The sequence below is a fragment of the Passer domesticus genome, chromosome 13 (genome assembly GCF_036417665.1).
Source record: "Passer domesticus isolate bPasDom1 chromosome 13, bPasDom1.hap1, whole genome shotgun sequence".
NCBI lineage: Eukaryota > Metazoa > Chordata > Aves > Passeriformes > Passeridae > Passer > Passer domesticus.
The window spans coordinates 9700380-9720701 of record NC_087486.1 but is presented as its reverse complement, the minus strand read 5'-3'; the positions used below and the strand labels follow the sequence as shown (position 1 = coordinate 9720701).

The following is a 20322-nucleotide window of genomic DNA, read 5'->3' as shown; positions in this document are numbered from 1 at the left end:
AAACTGAAAGAGAAGAGCATTAGATTAGATGTAATTCTTCCCTGTGAGGGTGGGGAGGCCCTGGCACAGGGTGCCCAGAGAAGATGTGGCTGCCCCTGGATCCCTGGGATTGTCCAAGGCCAGGCTGGACGGGGTTTGCAGCACCCTGGGACAGTGGAAGGTGTCCCTGCCCATGGCAGGCAGGGTGAAGCCTTTAAGAGCCCTTCCAATCCAAACCATTCTATGATTTTATAACATCTGTAACCATAGGGAAGTGGTGAGTGACACAGAGGCATCAACTGTGCCATCATTGCAGGGAGCTGTGCCTGCAGGTACTGAAGAGATCTTAGAATCAAAGAACCATTTTGGCTGGAAAAGACCCTTAAGATCATCAAGTCCAACTGCACTTAACCCAGCACTTCTATGAATTTTTCTTCAGAGAAAAAAATAAGAAAGAGAAGAAAGAAGCTGAAGTCATGACCTCCTAGCATACATTTTTCTGCATATGTTGAAGACTGTGTCAGCCCTCTTCACTTCTCAGAAAAAGATCAAACCCAAAATTATCACAGGCCACAGTATTTTCTAAATACCATGATTATCTTGTCTTGTAAGTAACACTAGTGAAGCAGTGAAGATATGGTATGTCAGATAAATAGGTGATAAATGCATGCCAAGCAAAACATCATTTGTAGGCTATTTAAATTCAGGAAGCTGAGATAAGTTTCTACACTGTGGTTACAGAGCTGCAGACACAATTATTAGCTGTTATATAGTCTAACACATCTTTTACTTGTTGATGATCAGACTGCTCAATAGAATTGGGAAAAAAGCCATTGAGTCACCGGAAAAAAAAAGAAAAAAACTTCACTGAGTAAGGGTCAAGCAGTGGAAGCTGCAGTGATAAGCAAGAGGACTCAGTGAAGGAAGAAGTTCCCAGGGCTCATTGCTGACTGCCAGCATAAGCATGGCAGGAAGATTCATGGCCATGTAAAATGGTCAAGGAAAATTCACCTTGGCAAACAAGAGCTGCTGGAGCTGAGGGTTTGCTTGTTTCTGCCATCTTCAGAAATTGAGTTTTAGTACTGGAACACTTCTAGAAACAAACATTTGGCAGCAAAATATTTGCATTGGATTGATATTTAAAAAAAAGAAGGGGGGGAATGGTTCAGCTCTATTTAAATAATTATTTCATCAGGTCATATTTAGGTTGTCTGATCAAATAATCTTGCAAATACAGATGTGTAACACTGGGTATTTTTAAAACAAAAACAAAACTAAGAGCATCTGTTCTTCAGCTGCAGTATTTATTCTGTGCAGTTAAACCGAAGGCATGAGATCAAATCTAAATGTGGTTGGGTTATGTGTGAGCACCTCAGCCTGAAATGCAGCTGTAGCTGCAGTACCCAATGAAACAGGACATGTGGGTTTAGACTACAGTTCTTTCAATTCCTCCAGGTAAAACTGAGTGTACAGAGAACTCTAAGCATTGTGACAACTTGTTTCTGCTGTTGCTGGGTGTACAGCTGGGATTAGCACTGAAGGAGACAGTGGAAATCAGCACTGGACTTGGAAAATAGAATAATTTTACCTATTTATGTAGTGTAATAAATAGAGTCCATTAAATCACTGGATATCCTCAATAAGATAGACACAGCCCTACAGCTTTTCCCTTTGAGCTTCTTCCCATGGGAGCAAGGGGAATCTCTGGCTCAGGGAAGAGCAGCCCTTGCCAATGAGCTGCATTGCCCTCAGTACTGCAGAGAAGCAAAGCCCCCATGGAGAGGGGGCCAGTGGGTCCTTCCCACCTCACAGAGGGTTTAGACCCATCCTGGGCATTAAAGAGGAATAGCCAGAGTTCTCATCTCCCCTCCAAAACAGATGGGTTTTCTTCTTCCAAATAAAAGTCAGAATATCAGAACTGGCCAACAAGTGACTGACAAGAACAGTAGGGATGTGATAGCAGAAATCTGAGAGGAAGGACAACATGGTCAGGAGCCTGCAATAGAAAAGGTTTTTCACAGCTCCACAAGTGAGTCCTGGCATCAGATTAAAGCTGGGTATCGAGTGCACTTGTAATCCCTCCCCTGGCAGGAACGGGAGGGCTGCATTAGCACAAGACAAATTGCTGGTTGTGATAGAAGCTGGGGGCTGCTCTGGGAAAGGGGGGTTGTTTTTTCTGGAAAAAGACAAAAGAAGATGGCTTATCTGTGAAGGAGTGTTCCTCAGAGGGCACAGATCCTGCTGGGGGGAGCAGGCTGGGCCATGCTGCTGAGAACATCTGGCACCAGACCCTTGGAAAGGGGCTCTTTATGATCCTTACAATTCACACTTTCCAGCCAAAGATCTCATGGAAATTGCTGCCTGGGAGCTCCCCTTCAGTCTGCTTTATGCTTATAGAAATGCTTAAAAAGATATTTATTCCTAAAGAAACATTTTCTAGAGCTGGTGATGGCATTGCTCGTTGCCTCGAGGTCATCCCACTGAGCCTTGCAGGAAGGAGAAGTGGGTGATTTGAGCCAAGAATCCTTAAAAATTCTGGTTTGATGTTTGTATGAAAATAAAGGCAGGTGCAGGGTAAAATTGGTGCAAAAGATCTTGCAAAGTAAGTCCACATGGGAGAGGTGAGGAGGGCTTCCCTTCCAATTCAGGGGGAAGATCAGGGCAAAATCTCCACCCCCTTGCTCAAACATGGGTGAACAATAGTTTAGATGCTTCACTGCACTCAGCTGAGCTCAGCACAGCCTTTCCACGGATCCCAAGAGAGTTTGGAGCAGACAAGATTGTTTCCCAAGCACAAGCCAAAGCATTACCCAATGTCTGGCACTTCTGCTGAGGCTGGGAGCAGCCCATCTCCTGGGAATGCAGACCTTGAGAGCTCAGCAGATATTTGCTTTCCTTGCTGCACCCAGCCTGGATAAAGCCCAGAGAGCAGGACAGTAACAGCAGCTTGCAGAGCATCCTGTAAGGATGTGGATTTCCTCTATTGGAAGAAGCTCTGCCCTTTGATCTATTCCACCTTAGAGAAGGAAAAGGCAGTTTTCCTCTCAGCCCTGAGACACATCAGTCACCATGTGGAAATACCCTCAATTATGAAAGAACAAGGCAGAAGCTGACAAAAAACCCCAGCTCCCTACACCCAGGTACACATACACACATCAGCCTCTATTCCAATAACTGTGATTAGTGGTACCATTTGCTGTTCTTTTTTAATCAAAGTGTTTTATTTCTGTCTGTCCAAAAGTCTCTTTTTAATCTTTGGTCCTATGGTTTGATTGAAAGCTTTAGTGAAGGAAATTCCTCCATGAGTTCAATAATTGGCATGCCAAGTCCTGAACAAGGCACCCAACAAACAGAATAATTCCTCCTGACAAAGGTCCCATTTGGCAGCAGATGTTAACAGAAGCCCGGGGCACTTTAGGAGTATGTTTGACACTTGCTTTTAGCAACTTCAGGCCATAACTTAGATGCATGTCACACCTGTAGTGACAGCAGGGGGACAGACATCTCAGGGGAAGGGCCACACAGTGGGACGGCCACCACCCTTTTCCTACCAGCAAAGACCATTAGACCACATTATTCTGCAGTTTTAGGCTTTGATTGCCAATACTTTTGCAAGCAGTTTTGTATACAGAGTTCATAAAATATTATCTAAGCAATCCTTTCTAGAAAGACAGCTCATTAAATATGCTAAGACCTCTTTATAATGTTTTGGTTTTTTTTCATTTATTATATTATACTTCATTCTTATGAAGGATGGCAAACTAAAAGCTCTATCCTAGTGCATCCCTGGGATGGAAAAGGCAGGAACAGGGAGAAGGCAGAACCACACTGGATAACAGAGTGGTATTTAATGGGGCTATAGGGCAGATTTTGATGCATTAGATGCATCCTGCTGCCTGAAGCAGCCACAGAAGTATAAAAAAATATAACATTGAGGGAAGAAACCATACTGCTAGGCTTATCCTCTGCCAGTCAGACAAGAGCAGCTCACATGTGCCATCTAGTGATGCTGCTATTTCATACATTGGGAGTTTTCCAGGCAGGTCCAAAAATATTCAGCAAGACTGGAGAGCCCATAGCCACGAGGGTGGCCACCAGCAGAGCTGCACAGGCAGCCCTGTCTGACAGCCCCTGGCTGCTGGTGCAGCCCTCTCCATGCACAGGCTTAGGATTGATATGAGCCCAGAGCCAAAAACAACCCAAATCAAATTTCCCAAATACAGTAGCAAGGCTTGTGTTCAAATCCACATATTCTTTTGTGCACATGTACAATACACTTGGTAAAAGCAATATAACTAAATAGCCAAGAACTAAATAATAATTACTCTGCAACTAGATTAACTAATAACTTGGAACTAAATAGCACCAGCAGAAGGCACCAGTAGAAGGCACCAATGCTTAAATCTGAAGAAAAACCAAGATTTTTAAAAACATGTTAATTGAAGATGTCCTGGGATCATGATCAGAGCAGATGGGCAGATCAAAGCCTTTGGCATTGCGTAGGATTTATAAGGACAAAGTACCAGAGGCAGCAAATGAAGGTCAGACATTTACCATTTTAATTAAAGGAAGTGGGTTTGAAGGGCACTGACCGAAGGAGGATGTGGGAATAACCATCCCATTAAAAATGGAAATGCCTTTTGCCAACATGCTTACTGCTGCATTTGTCACTGGGGTGAAGAACGAGCTGTGTGGAGTTTTCCATCTGAGGTGGGAAGGAGATGGGCCTGGAGATGCCCCGGGGCCAAGAGCCTCTCCCATGCCAGTGGGCTTGAGGCCGTTTCATGCCACATTGGTGAGGGCTGGAGAACCTTGGCACTCAGTGCTCAGGGCTGGTGAAGAAGCTCTTCCTCGAGAGCTCAGTGGGGTGAGCAGCTCCAGAGCAGCTCCAGCACAGAAAATGAGGTGAGAAGGGCAGGATGAGAGTGACCAAAGGCTGCAAATCCAGCTGCTTTCTAGGGACTCCATGGCTGGGCTGGTGCTGTCAGAGCAGTAACACACTGAGAGCACAGGGACTGCTGGCCCAGGCTCTCCTGATCCCAAACACTCCTTAAAGCTGTGACATGAGTGTTTGCTGTCCAACCTGTCCAAAGAAGTTTCCTTATTCACCAAAAACATCTCCGTCTTTCATACTTCCATTTACCCTCCTTAATTGCAGAATATTTCCAGCCTTTTTCTAGGCAAATACATCTCACACAGGATGGTTGTACTGTTCTCCTACTCCAAGAAATACCTTTCCAAAGCATGAGATGCAGGGAGAGGAAGGGATCAGTGCTTGCCTTCACTGCAGGCAGTCCCCCGTTGGAAATCTGCTGTCTCACACCAGCCTCTCCCAGGGGTTGGCTTTCAGGGATATTGAATCTCAGGGATGTGACTTTTCCCTTTGCTGCTTCAAGTTCTGTATTGTGCAGATCTGCAATATGAAAGACACCCCAAAATCCTTCCCAAACTGTTTGTTCCCCTGCTTCTTCGTTAGTAAGATGAATGGTTCAGCTCACTTTCAACCCCCAAGTGATTGCCCTTTTCCCTGAAATAACTGCTGATTTTATCTCTCATTTCCCTATACACCTACTCCCATATTTCTTTAAGTTTATCCCTGAAAGCCCCGAGTTTTTTGTGCTCACTTTTCATGGCCTGCAGCTTTTCTTTTAACATTAAGAGCATTGTTTCTGGCAAGACATTAAGGTGCTCATCTAATACCAACATAAAAGCTGTAAATAATACCCCATTTGCATTCATATTTTGATAGTCCCTCCATCTCTGCTGCAATGGTGTCTCTCCCTGTCTGCATCCCCTTGGCACAGGCTGTGTTCCTTCACCCAAGCTGGGATCACACCTTTCCTCTTTCTATCATGGGTTATTCAACCTGTGACAGTTGTCCATTCAGTACAGCAACAGAGGATATTCCTTCACTTGGACTTCAGCCTCTCTTCTTCATTTTCAAAAATCTCATCTCCTGGAGAAGATCATGGAGCTTTTGGCAACCTGCAAACTCCAAGATTGTTCCTCTTTCATTTTGCAGACTGCTATGAAAGGGTGCTGCTGGTCTCCAGCAGTGGCTTGTGTTCCTCCAACAGCTGTGCAGGACATTCAGCACCACTCTGAGTTAACTGCAAGGTTTAAACGCACCAAATGCATTTCAGCCTGGCTCTGTGTCCACAAACACCCACCAAGAGGAGCATTGCCTGGATATCTTCAGCTGCAGACAACATCTCTGCTTCAGCAGAGCCTGGTCCTTTTCTCCCCACCTTGACTCAAGATCTGTCCTCTCCCAGGTTTCCACCACCTCCCACGTTCCAGCCTAGGATATGTCATGAGAGAAAAAATCTCAGTGTGCCTTTATTGCCGAGTTATAGGAAATGCTTTAAAGCAGGCAAAATCAGATCTCTGCCGGAGGGTGAAAAGGGATGAATGGAACGGCTTCAAAAAAACTTTGATTACCAGCTGATTTCATTAGGTCTTGTCCCCTTTTAGGTAAATCTCAGGACTTCAGCAACAAGACTTGGACTTTGAAGGTCAGGAATGGGATTAAGACCAGCCATAAAAATGAACAAAGCCCTCAAAAGTTATGTCCAGCACCATGTATCTTCCCAATTATCAGCTTCTTATGCTCTAGGGAGAAAAGATCACTCAGCTTTAGCTTCCTGCCTTCCTTGGGGAGATTGGTTGCATAACTCTCCTTTCTAGCACTTCTTAGTAGAGAGAGACATGAGTTAAAGAAATTAAATCATTCCCATTTTAGGACCAGTGAGATTTGCACCACCAGCAGTACACATCTGATGATATCCCATAGCTGCTCTAAATTTAATCTTGTAATTCAGAGATTACAATTTAGAAATTCCTCCAACACTAAAACTCCCATTCATCACTTCCAAAACCATGGATGGTGTTTCCCAGGTTGCAAACTCTTCCTTCTTTGAGTCTGCAGTGTGCAGGGGAGGAAGGCAGAATAAAAGAAAAAACTTAATTTACTCTGTTATTACCATCTTACTTTCTGAGACTGGTTTTGGAGGTGGATCCCAACATCAGCCCTCAAGGCCCAGCCTTCCTGGAAGGTGCCTTGTTCACAGGCTCTGTGTGGCAGCAGCATGGCCATGAACACTTGCAGTGCACCCACATTATTCTTTGAACCCCAAAATGGAAACAGGTTGTGAACCCAGCACAGATCACACATGGTGAGTGATCGCTAACACTTGGTCCTTTGAATCCAAGTTTAACCTTACTTAGGTCAGTTTTGCTCTTTCTTTTTGTTCCTTTGGCATAAACAAGCTCACCTGGAGCAGCACAGCAACTCAGAGGTTCCCTCCCACCCACCTACCCTTTCTGTCCAGCTCAAAGACTCAGAGTACAGGGGAAGCTTTTGAGCTCTGCCACATCTCCACTCTTCACTCCTCTGCCCACACTCAGCCAGCACACAGCAGTGTTTAGGCAGACACCATGCCATGGGCACAGACAGGCTGACACTGAGCAGCTGAAGGGCTGGCAGAGCCACACAAAAATTCCCCAGAACCCCTACAAGCCATGCAGCCAGCAGAGCATAAAAGCCAAGGTGCAGAGCACTGCTCTGCACAGAGGCTCTCACCCCCAAGCAGGTCACAGGAGATTTAACACAAAGTTTTCCCCGTCATGAAAGAAGAATCATGTGCTCTTTATGTGGCAAGGAACACGCAGTGGAGGCAGCTCTTGCAGATTACTGTCACATTCACAACCTTTTCCAGAAACGGAGTCATGTGAAAACAAAGGGGCTAAAACCTTTTAAATTTATGGAAAGGAGTTGGGGTGTTTGGGGAATTGGATTTTGGGTTTTTTAAGTCAGAGTAAGAAAAAATAATTTGTTTTAATGATGGTTGTTTAGTGGGATTCCTGATCAAAGGCAGCAGTGTCTGTGCAGAAATCACTTATGAACATCAGGTCTCTCCAGCCCCCAAATTATGTTATTGCATTGGTGGAGTTTTCCTCAGGCTAAGCCTGCCAGTCCTTACCACATGAGCTGGCTGGCAGAGGCATGGTATGACTAACCTGGATCCAAACTCCTGGACTGGGACAAAGCAGGCAGATTGGTGCCAGCAGGGCCAGAGGAGGTCAAACAGTAGAGCTGGAGCACTTCTGGCCACTTGCTGTAAGAGTTGGGTTTTTTTTTCTGGGATAGTCTGATGGTCCTACAAGATTTAAAGGCCCTTTAGTTTGGCCTCTCATCAAAAAATGACTTAGTGGCAGATTTTGCCCAGTCTCCTGAATCTCCCCAGTCTCCTACAGACTCCCAAACATCCTCTAATACCTTTAAAATCAGGAAAATTAGTCATAAAATCCTACTCCTTCACAGTATTAAAAAGGAAGGGACAGCAGTTTCTGCCTCCAGCCCTTTGCTGGCCTCAGCTATTAATGCTCCTGCAAGCAGGAACAATGACTGGTGGAGCTGGGCAGGGATGGAGAGGGCCCTGGAGGATGACACTGACAGCAGCACATTCCAGGCTATGAGTACAGCACCATGAGGGCTTTCCAAAACAGGGACACCAAAAAGCTGCACCAAGGTGCCCCCATATTGCCCAGCAGCACCACTACTGTTACTTTTTTTTTTTTTCTTCTAATAGGAACAAAATTCATTCCATACCAACAGCCAAACTACATGCAGCTACCTCTGACACTGGTTAAAACCAGCCTTGTGGTGTTTTGAACATTTGCTTGGCATCTTCCTGAAGCACTTGACCTACATCTTCCTCCAATTCTTCCTTTTAGTTCGGCATATTCAAATTAAAAACTTAAGGGAGTTATTTGTTTTTCTGTGCTTAGCAGTTATACAAACCCTAATGATACAGAGAAAAGCCTCATAGATCCGTCCTGTGCTCAGCCCGTGACATCTGCCACATTAGTTATAAAGCAAATCCTCCTTTCCCTTTAGAGTAGCTCATGGGTTGGTGAGGCCCTTCTCTACTGCACTAGTCAGGCTGGAGAATTGACACTTAAATGGTCTCTGCAGGCTGTAGGAGCTAATGAGCATTTCCATTTGATTTGAGGAGGAAATATTTAAGCAGAGCTGGACACGTTTCATCACGTTTCTCCTCTGGACAGGGATGTTGTACCCAAGTACCCACTTACCACCAGCTCCTGGGCTGTCCCTTCTCCCCTCTACCCCAAAAACACCCAGCAAGCCAGGGAGGAGCAGGGCTTTGCAGCTCCAAGTAATGGATGGGGCACTGGAGACCCCTCCAGCTGCAGCAGCAGCAGGGGATGCTGTCTGTGATGATCACCCAGCACTGTTGCTCTTGTCAACCACTGCCCATCAGCAGAGCACACGGCTGCACCGTGGCAAAACCTGCTTCCCACATGCTGCACAGGAAGCAGCTCCTGGCAGACTCCCAGCCAGGAGCCTGCTGGTGCTCAGCCGTGGCTCCCAGTGCTGTTTACTCCGTTACAAGTAAGCAGTTTGCACTAATGGCATGCATGGCCTTAAAGAGCCATTAAGTGTTATAGCAGCATTTGGGCTAATTAGTAAAATCCACATCAGAAGGCGAAAGTTCCTGCTATCCTTCCTGTTTCATTATGAATACTAGATCAAGAAGTTAATGTCCAGCCTTTAAAAGGTGACCAACACCTAAACACCTTGGCAGCCTGGCCCCAAGCAGTTTGTGTGGGGCTGTGCAGTTCAGGGTCAGAGCCAGGATCCTTTCAGAAAGATATTTGCTGCAAGTTCTGGGTTTGTTCTTGCAGACACAAACCTCCTGTGACCTCAGTAGCAGCCCCATTTGCTGCTGTACAGAGAGGTGACCTCAGCAGGTGGCAGAACAGGGTCACAGAATCTAAGAAAATGAGATTTGATCTTCTGAGAAGTCCAACCCATTTCCACTGCTCAAACAGTGTGACTCAAAGCTCAGCCAGGGACAGAGGAGGGATTTAGAACAAGAAGGGCATGATCTTTTTAGGTATTTCTCCCAAGCTACTTCCCCAAGATTGAAATACCCGATACCACAAAAGCCATGAAGAGCCTTTAGGTACGATGGGAGAATGATTCCCATGAGAAGATCGTAGGTGTGGGCATTGCCCAGCCCAGACACGTCTTTTAGGTCAAGCAGTGGGTGTCATTGCCTGTCCAGTACAGGTATCCCATATTCATATTCAGCTGTGTGCATGGCAACTCTGCCGGTCCCATCAACTGACCACCCACGAGGAAAAGGTAAAGTCTTATCCCCAGCTCAGAGCGACACTTTTGGACCCTCCTCTCATATACAGAAGTGGCAGAGGGGAATTTGTGGAGTTTTTTTATGCAGACAGAAGCAGGAGGTTGGATTTAGCCAAGCAAGCACTTTGCTATGCCAAGAACATTTCATGTGAAATTGGTCCTGTTAGTTTGAACTCAAAGCACAGTGCAAGGGGTGTTGGTTTGGCAATGAACTCCTTGTCAAGTACTTAGTACTCAGAATCTTGGACAGGAGAGCAAATCTACAAACAGTTTCTTAAAGAAAAATATAAAATATCATTTTATTTTGATGTTTCAATAGTCTTTTTTCAAGAGAGATGATGCACTTGGAAATACAAACCCTTCAGAATTCTTTTTATACTTTGCAATTTGCTGGTTTGCAAGAAAATTCTGGTTCTGTTACCCAGAAAAACACATAAACATCTTTGTGCATCTTGACCACCTTGCCAGAGCATTGGAGTTTCCATGGTTGTTGGCATAGAATCAGCATTCCTAGGGAAGTTCTTCTGGAGATTCTGACATTGTGGTGATTACAGATTCAGTGGCCACACAGCCAGTTTGATCCTCATCCATGTACTCATTAAATCTTGTAGGTACAGCTGAACACTGGATAAAGCAGAGGAGGGGAATTGCTATAGTTTTAAGCAATTTTGCTTATGAAAGATTATTTCACAGGTATCCTTAAAACTGGAATTTAGGCAGTTCTCAATAAGACCTCTATAAATCCTCTGATTACTTGCTCTTTGCTGACTTTCTCACTGCCAATAATTATTGTGGTTTACCCGTCTCCCAGCAGAACCTTTCTTAGTTTCCTAATTAAAATTCCATTGTGGGCATCATCTAAGAACTTGCAATCCAGAAAACTCAGGCCATTGCACAAAACAGATCCAGCTCATCCTTAATGTAAGCCCATTGCAATGGAGTCAACAGCTACACCCAAAACCAAAGAGCCAAAGCCTGTGAATAGCTCCTGGGCTCCTCCAGCCTGCCTTTCTCCCACTGGGATTGCACTCTACCAAAACTCCCTGGGATTTGTAGCAATGTAGCTTTCAACAAACTAACCTGGGCTTTAAAGATCTTGTTTGAAGGGCACATCCTGATGTTTCAGCTGTGTTTTGCTTCTCCCCACCCTTAACTGCCACTCCACACACTGCACTAGTAAATGGTGGCATCCCCAGTGCTGAGTCCCACCAGCATCACAAGCCATGACCACCTCAAGCATCTCTTGGCTAAGTTTGACATATTTTGCTAGTTTAACCTTTCTTCTCCAACACCCCAAATATTTCTGCCCTTCTCACAAGGCTTAATTAGCTAAGGAAAAGCTCCAAACCCCAAATGATGCCCAAACCTGAGCACAGCCACTGATGAGGAATATGTAACATCATGTGGTAGTGGGTAATACCATGAACATGCCCATTTGTCTGGATAACTGAGATTCATTCCAAATTCATGCCTAACATGGAAACTAACACACCACCCTAATGCCAATTATTAGCTTCAAAGACAGCAGCACAGACTAATGCTGTAGACAGATAATATCAGACATCCCTATATTAAACAAACACAAATGATTTAATTTCATTTCAGATTCACCTGGAAAACTCTGGCTCTCCCATATTATTGTGCTGGTCCCCCCTGGGAATGGCATTAGCTGTGTTCACCCATCCTTGTTCCATCCCAGATGTCATTGCTGTCCATTTGCAAACGTGGGCTGGTGGCACCACGCCTTGACCAACAGTCAAAGCTGTCAGTGCAATATATTCTAATAGCAGTTCCTGACTCTATTAAGAAAAGTTAATCATTAATTTCAGAGATTTAAAACCCCAAACCAGTCTCTCACCCAAGTTACAGTGGGTTCTCATCTGATTCTGTATTAGTAACATGAGCATCAAAGAAGTTTGAAGTGATTTGGGCAGTAAAGTTGCAAGGTATCTTCTGGTTCAATCCAGTTTTAACCAGGCATTTTATTTTTTTGTTTAGGAGCATTTCAGTAGCTCTCAGAGAGTTTTAACTAGCTTGTTTCATGGAATAACAGGTTGCAACATGTGCTGGGTACCTTGTGGATGACAGGTAGTCTGTACTGACTAATTTGTGTAGGTCCTGTTGGAGAAACCACTCAGGTCAGTGGGAATTGTCCAAACTGAAGCCAGCTGTTAGTGCAAGCTTTTATATGGGCCTGGCTCTTTTCTAGATGTAACTCACATTTGCTCTACTTCCTGTCAGAGGACCAGATCTTCTCAACTACTTATGTTTCTTTCTATTCTGTGAACAAAATACCCAGGGAACTCAGTCCCGTGGTCAGTGTATGATGAGCTACTCAGGATGATGAGGAACCATGCTGGAGTCCTACATGAAGTCCTACTCCGTATGGATTATGTGGAAAAGCAAGAAGTACAGTGCAGTTAAAAGAGATTATCTACATAATGCCTATTTACTTTTCATTGCCAAGAATAAATTCCATGAATATTTTCGGTGCCTTTTCCAATGTTTCTGGCTTGTGTTCTTTACAAAGTCACTTTCAACACAATCTTGTGCATCTGTTTTCATTTATTAAAGAGTTTATTTCCTCATATGATAAAAACAAATCTGGCAGCTGAAATATCTGTGCAGAGCAATAGCAGTGCCAAGACATTATCAAGGCTTTTGCAGTTGAGGCTGATTTAGACCTGACAAAATATTCCACAACCTTTTCTCCTCTTTCTCAGCTAAAATTACATTGCAGCAGTTCCTGCAGCAACCAAAATCTGAGAACAGAGTTCAAATTCATGGGCAGCTCCAACAGGATGCAGGCAGAGGGGTAATACCTCCATAAACTCATGCATCAGCTATTCAGCTCCCCCATGCCAAAGCACTGGCTGTAGGAAACTCTCATGCTGTGGGGATGATGGGGATGAAAGCAATGCGGACCTGTAAAAACATTACAAGGTTACATATGAAGTGCTTGGAGTTTTGTTTATATTCTCTCCTGATGCATCCTGTAGAATTCTGTATGAGCCTTATTCATGCAATGGTTATAAAGCAAATAGATTCTTTATAGGCATGTTAACTTCCTACAATTCCCTCCAGTACTTGGATGTCAGAGGGACTCTCAGGGGTTGCAGTGCATGTTAGGAGTGGCTGAAATCTCTGGATGCTTCTTTTCACATGATATAAATCTTTAGCTCTAAGGGCTAACTTGGAGTGAAACTCACCATTGGACATTCAACACAAGGGCTGCATTTCAATTAAATGCCCCTCAATCTGTGAAAGGGCATTTAATTCTTGTGACTTTGGCAAAGCAGCAAATTTCACTCTGACAAAAGTAAAATCATCAGCTAAGGCACGTACAATATACCACCTAGACCAGCCCCTGGAATAATTGGGAAATATTTCCTGTCTTCTCCCAAACTGTGAAATTATATTTCCATGGCTTTCCATCAGTTACACAACCACTTACGTTGGTTTTGTCCATATATTTTTGTTGGAGTTTTTAGAGGACCCTCAAGGAACTACTTAGCCTTATCCCTTGGACTCATTCTAGAAGGGATGTGTACAAGGAATATTTTCATTATGGGGAGTTTTCTCTATAAGACCCCATGAAATGCCAAACCTAAATGTATAAAGCCACCACTGGGAATAGTCACCAAGAGAACAAATTGGAATTTCATATTTCGGGGTCAAAGGAAAATATTCCACATTTCCCAGGTGATAAAGTTGAACTTAATACCAGACACTGAAACTGAGAAATACCTGCTCCTGAAGAGGGAGCAGAAGCATATTGTGCAACACACATCCAGTGGGAAACAACAGGAATTACAGTCCAGAAACAGCCACAAACTGCTCAGAAATAAATCACTCACAGAACTGATTCAGGGGACACTATGGAATAAGGAATATCCTGCAAACAACTGCAAGGACCTTAGTCAGGCAGAGGCAGGAGCCTTCCCCTAGAGATGGAGAGCACAGCGTGGATCTGCCAGCCAGGGCACGCATTTCCTGGCCATGGCACCTCACCACAGGGCATGCTGGACCATGCTGGACCACACACAGCTGTGGCACAGCCTGCTCCTTCCTTGCAGCAAGAGCAAGGAGAGGAGGGAGGCAGCTGCCCATTTTCAGGCAGGTTTCAGTGTGAGCACAGACAAGCCCAAGCCCTGCCTCAGCACAGGGTCAAGCACTGCAGGGCTGTGCCCAGCCTTGCAGCCCCCTGGCTTGTGATCCTGTCCAGGACTGCTGCTGTCCTGTCAGCCCATTATCTTTCCTCCCTCCTCCTTTTTAATTTCACAGTGAATTGCTGGGAAATCTTTAAAATCCATCAACTCCATGCTGGTTATTTTTAAGCAAACAATTGGCAAAAAAGCTGTACTGCAGTTTAATTGGTAAGCCAGGATTTGATCATTATGAAATCCTATCTCTAAGTGTTGGGAGATGATTTTTTTCTCCTCCATTTCACAAATACTGTGACAATAAAGCTTTCTAAAGTCATAGAATAGTTTGTTGTGGAAGATACCTTTAAAGATTATCTCGCTCAGCTCCCTGCCATAGGCAGGGACACCTTCCAGGTTGCTGCAAGGCTCATCCAACCTCATCTTGTGGATCCACATCTTCCCTAGACAAGCTGTGCCAGGGCCTCACCACCCTCAAGAGGAAGAATTTGTTCCCAGCCTAACTCTGCCCTCTGTCAGTCTGAAGCCATTCCAGTTTGTTCTGCCACTCCACGCCCTTGTCCAAAGGCCCTCTCCTGCTCTCTTGGAGCCCCCTTGGGCACAGGATGGGCTCTGAGGTCTCCCTGGGGCCTTCTCTTCTCCAGACTGAACAATCCCAGCTTCTCCAGCCTGTCTCCAGAGCAGAGCTGCTCAAGCCCTCGGAGCACCTTTGTGTCCAGCAGATTCCCACATCCTTCTGATGCTGGGGGTCCCAAAGCTGGAAGCAGCACTGCAGGTGGGGTCTCAGGGGAACAGAGTGGAGGGGTACAATCACCTTTCTCAACCTGCTGGTCAAGTTTTTGATGCAACCCAGGGTACTGTTGCCTTTCCAGGCTGAAAAGGCATGCTCCCAGGTAATGTTCAGCATCTCAACTTCCAGAATATGACCAAAAAAGAGTTTTGTTTGATTTTCCTTATTTTTGAGTATTCAGAGATCAATGGGGAGAATAAATTGTGGTTTTCCTACTTGGGTTTTGGGGTTTTTTTGTTGTTTTGGGTTTTTTCCCTCCGTTCTGACTAATCTACAGAGTACCACTACACACACCATTGTCCGTGATCCAAACTTGAAAGTCCTATTTCTGCCAGCCCCAGAAAGAAGCTCCTTATAACAACCAGCTGAAAGTATGTCACAGCAAAGTGCATCTCTTAACACATCTTTTGACAGAAAGGTTTGTTATGTGAACTCCAAAGCATTTTGCCTTCACAGATCTCAGCAGGAGTCACCTTATTTTTGTTTTCACATCATAAAGTTCTGCCAATTATTTTTAAACAGAAAATGAGCCCAATTAGGAGAATGAGAAAGGAGGAACCCAAAGACTGACACATATGAGTTTGACCCATGCTGTCAGAACTTGCATTTAATGGTTGAGGTCCATTACCCGTTTGTGCAAGTCCTGACCAAGCCCTTTGTGCTCCAGCTCTCCCAGAGAGGTGCCCTGGCTCTGTGGTAATAACAGCTCAGCTGAAAGCGAGCCAAAGCCCCAAACTTCCTTTCACAAAAGATGCAAAAACAGATTCTACAGAACACCTGTGTAAAACATTATACCCCTTTTGCTTCGCTTTTCTCATGGGGCATGAAGTCAAAATTTAAATCTTTGTTTCTCCATAGATGAATTCACAATGCACCAGTTGGAAGACTCACAAACTCAGAAGCAAGTGCCAGAGTAGGCATCCAGTTGCTCTTTTGGACAAAGTCAGCAGAAGGAGTTAGTGGATCTTTCCCTGTGCACCAGACATGGTTTATTACACTGAGCTTAAAGGATGGCTGCAGAGAGACATCAAAGCCCAAACATTATGCAGAGACATTAGCTGAAGGTTTATCATACCTGTCATGGGATGCAAAACCATGTTCCTGTGGTCAGTGGAGACCTCATGACCACTCTCAAGAGCTGACCACAGAATCCTGGTCAAATACCAATAGCTAATTACATTTTGGCTTTAAGCACCCGCTGCTGTGTGAACCAACCAAGGAAATCTCTGGTGTTGGGTCCGGAGAGTCCTTCCAAACCTCACTGCACTTGGCTTTCAGTGAGCAATGGTGCAAGGGGCAGGGATCAGAATTTATGAGATGATTACCAGCAATTTAGGTATTTAAGGCAACCTGTAGCTAGGTTTGGCCCTCCCAGGAGCAAAGCTGCAATGGAGGGGGAGTCTTATGGATTTTGTGGAAATATTAGGGGGGACATGCCTCAAATGCTGGGTAAGCATGAGCTCCCCTTCTGCACAACACCAGCAGCACTCAGGATCACTCCTGTAGATAAACTGGCCTCTGTTTGCTGCCTTTTAATCAGGACTTGGCTCACCAAATATTTTGATTGGCAATACCCTAGAAATAGGTTTCCTGAATACAATCACTTTCTTTTTTAAAGTGAGTCAATAAAGGGAAAATGAACAGTGAGTTGTTCCTTTGAAGCTGAGATTTTGAGGTGAATAAATATGAATGTGCTATCAATGCTGTTAAGACACATTCCTCCCAAATACCATAGCAACATTATAAAAAAAAAAAGGCCATTTTCAAGGTCCCCAAGCACAGGTCTCATCCCCTCCCCACACAGATGCACAATGCCTTTCCCAGGGCAGGACAGGAGACAGGAGGTGCCCCAGGGCAGCCAACAGCTTTACCATGGACTTCCACCTAACATGCTGCAAAACCTCAGCATTAACAGCACAATACAAAGTTAGTTAACACCAATACTCTTCCTATATTTGCACACATTCCAGTGCAGCTGATGCGAAATTAATGTATAATCCAGTAAGAAGAACTGGCATTTACTGGTTTGGGCCATTCTTAAAATAAACTTCCAATAACAAATCCAGCCCTGGCTCCAGGATGACATCAGTAACACCATGAAAGCCCTGTAAGTCATATATACTATATAGCCATAAATTCATAATAGTTCAGCTTTTATACCTGAATTCAAATTTTGACCAGAACTCACACAATTCTTACAGCAGTTTGTATCAAATGATCGTAGAAGGAGCAGTAGGGATCTCCAAAGAAGCTATCTGCTGCTTCACTGTGCTTCATTAGCTCCAAGCTGCAGCCAAGAGCAAAATAACAAAAAAAACCCCAACAGTTAGCCTAATTGGCTGAAAAGCAGTCATTTTCATTTTCTGTTCTTTGTGAGGTTTATGCTCCTGTGTTTTCTGATGTGGTTGCCTTCATTTTTCTTAGACCAGCTCCTCATTTGCTCTCTCCCCTGCTCACAGAGCACTTGTGAACTGGAGAGGCAGACAGGGAAAAGCCTCTTTTAAATTAAAATATAGGAAACTGAAAAATCACATAAGTGTTGTTCAGTGCTATGGATGAGACATGAGCAGTGGCATTATTTCAGGTTGCTGGGCTATTCTAAACCAAACCAGGGCAGCCCCTGATGGCATTTCATGGGGGGATGAGACTCTCCCCAGGGTGATCCACTCTTATCAGCTTTGCTTGCATAAAGCCAAGACCTTTCAGCGGTTGCACTGGTGTTGTTGGTAGGAAAAGTTACAGAGTGAAGCCCGAGTGGCTTTCCATTTTCTGAAGGTGTCTCCTACACTGAGCTGCACACCCAAGGATGCACATCCAGGGCTGCTGCAGAGCAGGGGGGCTGCAGGGGCTCTGCTGAGACTGCTAGATAACCCATACTACACAGAAGAGTCCAATTTTGCCTTTTTCCTCACTATTTTTGTGACTCTTTCCTCTCTTAAGCAAGAAGGTGCCTTGCAAGCAGCTCAGCTCCCCAGGGCTTTGCATGGTGTCTGTGGGAAAGGCAGAGACAGATGGATCCACCAGCTCAGGCTTTGCTTTCACAATGGAACTTATGGACGGATTCCTTGATGATGCACATGCTGTGGCCCACCAGTGACTCACAACCAAGGAAAACTCAAACCAAAGCTGCACATGGGGGAAGAAAAGCCTTAAAGTTACATTATTATGCATAGTGAGCGGATCTATAGTGCTGAAAATCATTTCCGAGAAACCCACAATGCCAGGCAGAGTGCCCAACCCTCTTCCTGCTTATTGTGCCTTCTCAGCCTCAGTAATGGGAAATTTCTGCTTTGATTAATGGGTCCATGGCTTGTTTTTCTCCATGGAAACAACCCCTCTAAAATCAAGGCATCATCACACAAGTGGTGCCACCCTCCAGCTCTTGCATGGGAGCAGCTCTGAACACACCAGCCCCCTTCTGGGACATCACAGCCCACTAGGGGCTTCAAGGACACAACAAGGGAGGGAAGTGCAGGATAAACACACAATATTGCTCATCTTCATTTTTTTAGCATTAGACAGAAAAGCAAGAACTCAGCTTTGGTCCTGACATGAAAATGTTTCACACGTGGAGGGATGGCACAGAGACCTGAGCAGTGAGCAGGGCATGTCTTCACTCCACATTTCCTTTGTAAACTGAACCAAAACACTAACTAACATAACCATGGCTGTATGACTGACATACACACACCTCCTGATGTATTATTGCCAGTGACTGTATTTTACCTAGTCACAACATCTCCACTTTGCAATAGCCTGAGTGTTCAAGAGATCCACAAAAGGATCTCTTTTCCTCCTGCACTCAAACACCTCTAAACACAACCCTCCAGTTAAAAGCTTTCAGGTGGGGTGGCAGCTTTATCCGGCAGATTTTCCTCTGCTCCAGCTTGGGAGCAGCTCGGTCTGGTTCAACCAGGTTTTACCTTGCCAGCTGGCAAAGCCATGGTGATAAGGGGAGGAATGAATGACCACGGGCACAGCCTGCAGCAGGATAATGCACGAGCTGCCCCGCAAAGCAGGAGCGAGTTCCACTAGGTGGTGACAGTGCCCGCAGAAATCAAACAGCCTCTCTAGGGAGAGAGCCCCATCTCCAGTGCCAGGGCGCTGGGAACGTGCGCTGGAATTAATGGTTAGCGCTTCTTGTTTGTGAGGAATGGCAGCTAATGAGGGTGGTGTTGTGGGCGAGACCACCACACTGATAAACAGAAAAGTGGATGAATTCACCTGCTTGGTGTGAGTGTGAAATGAGCTCTTTCTGCAACATCAATAGAAGTAGATAAATTCTGTTTATCATTTCCCCACGCCCTCTTCCTCACACCTCCAGTTCCCTCAGGCTGGCATCAAGTAAAATCTGGGCTGTGGGATCTCCGTGACATTCCCAAATGGAGCTGATCAGACTTCCATGGAGTCACTCTTCCATGGAGTGACTCCAGTTGCTCTGCCCCTTGTGCCAGCACAGGAGGAGCCAAGATGATGGTTTACAGCACATCAAAGCAACACCTCAGCAGCTTTGTGGCAGTCCACTAAATAATCTGGAATTCAGTAAAAACGGGTGGTTACAGATAACCCCTAAAATCTATAAGTGCTGATAAGCAGGAATTGGATTGTACCTGGTTGCCTTGGTTTTTCCTGTGCAAATACTTGTGTGAGTGATGTTTCATCCTGCAAAAGGCTTTTCTGCCACCTTCCTGAAATCAGAGTTGTATGAGAATGAACAGGTTCACTTACCGATTTCATCTTAAAGTGTGACACATCATCAGATACTGGATTTTTCTTTCATTTTTTATTAATCACCTAAAGGACACATTCAAGAAAATGTAAAATTTTCAATAAATGGCAGCAGAGGAGAAGCTTTTTCCTGGCATTTAATTATCTTTGTCATCTCAAAATGAAATCAAGAGCTCATTTACATCTGGTTGTCTTGTTACTGTGCTCTAGAACATGAGAAGGAGCCCAACTTGAAAAAACCCTATAATACCCAGATTCTTCAAAAATCCTTGTGCATGTTGTGACCTGCTCTTTATAAGACTTGTTCTCCCTCTTGACTTGCTTCAGAGCAGCATTTAGCAAAGCTAAAGTGATCCCATCATCACCACAGAGCAGACAACAAATCCAATGGGTTTTCTTCTGTTAAATATATCCATGGCATGATGAGAAGAGGGGACTGTCTGGAAAGAACAGAGAAGTTAGAGAAACAGTGTTAATATTTGCAA

General features: G+C 44.7%; 1 long non-coding RNA gene across 1 annotated transcript in view; it reads right to left on the bottom strand.

The window, feature by feature from the left end:
- Window positions 1-19893: 19893 nt before the first annotated feature.
- Window positions 19894-20322, bottom strand: part of LOC135280133 (uncharacterized) — a 34743-nt gene continuing 34314 nt past the window's right edge. Inside the window, exon 3 of the long non-coding RNA XR_010347190.1 lies at window positions 19894-20277. This is a non-coding gene — a long non-coding RNA (uncharacterized LOC135280133). The remainder of the gene's footprint in view (window positions 20278-20322) is intronic.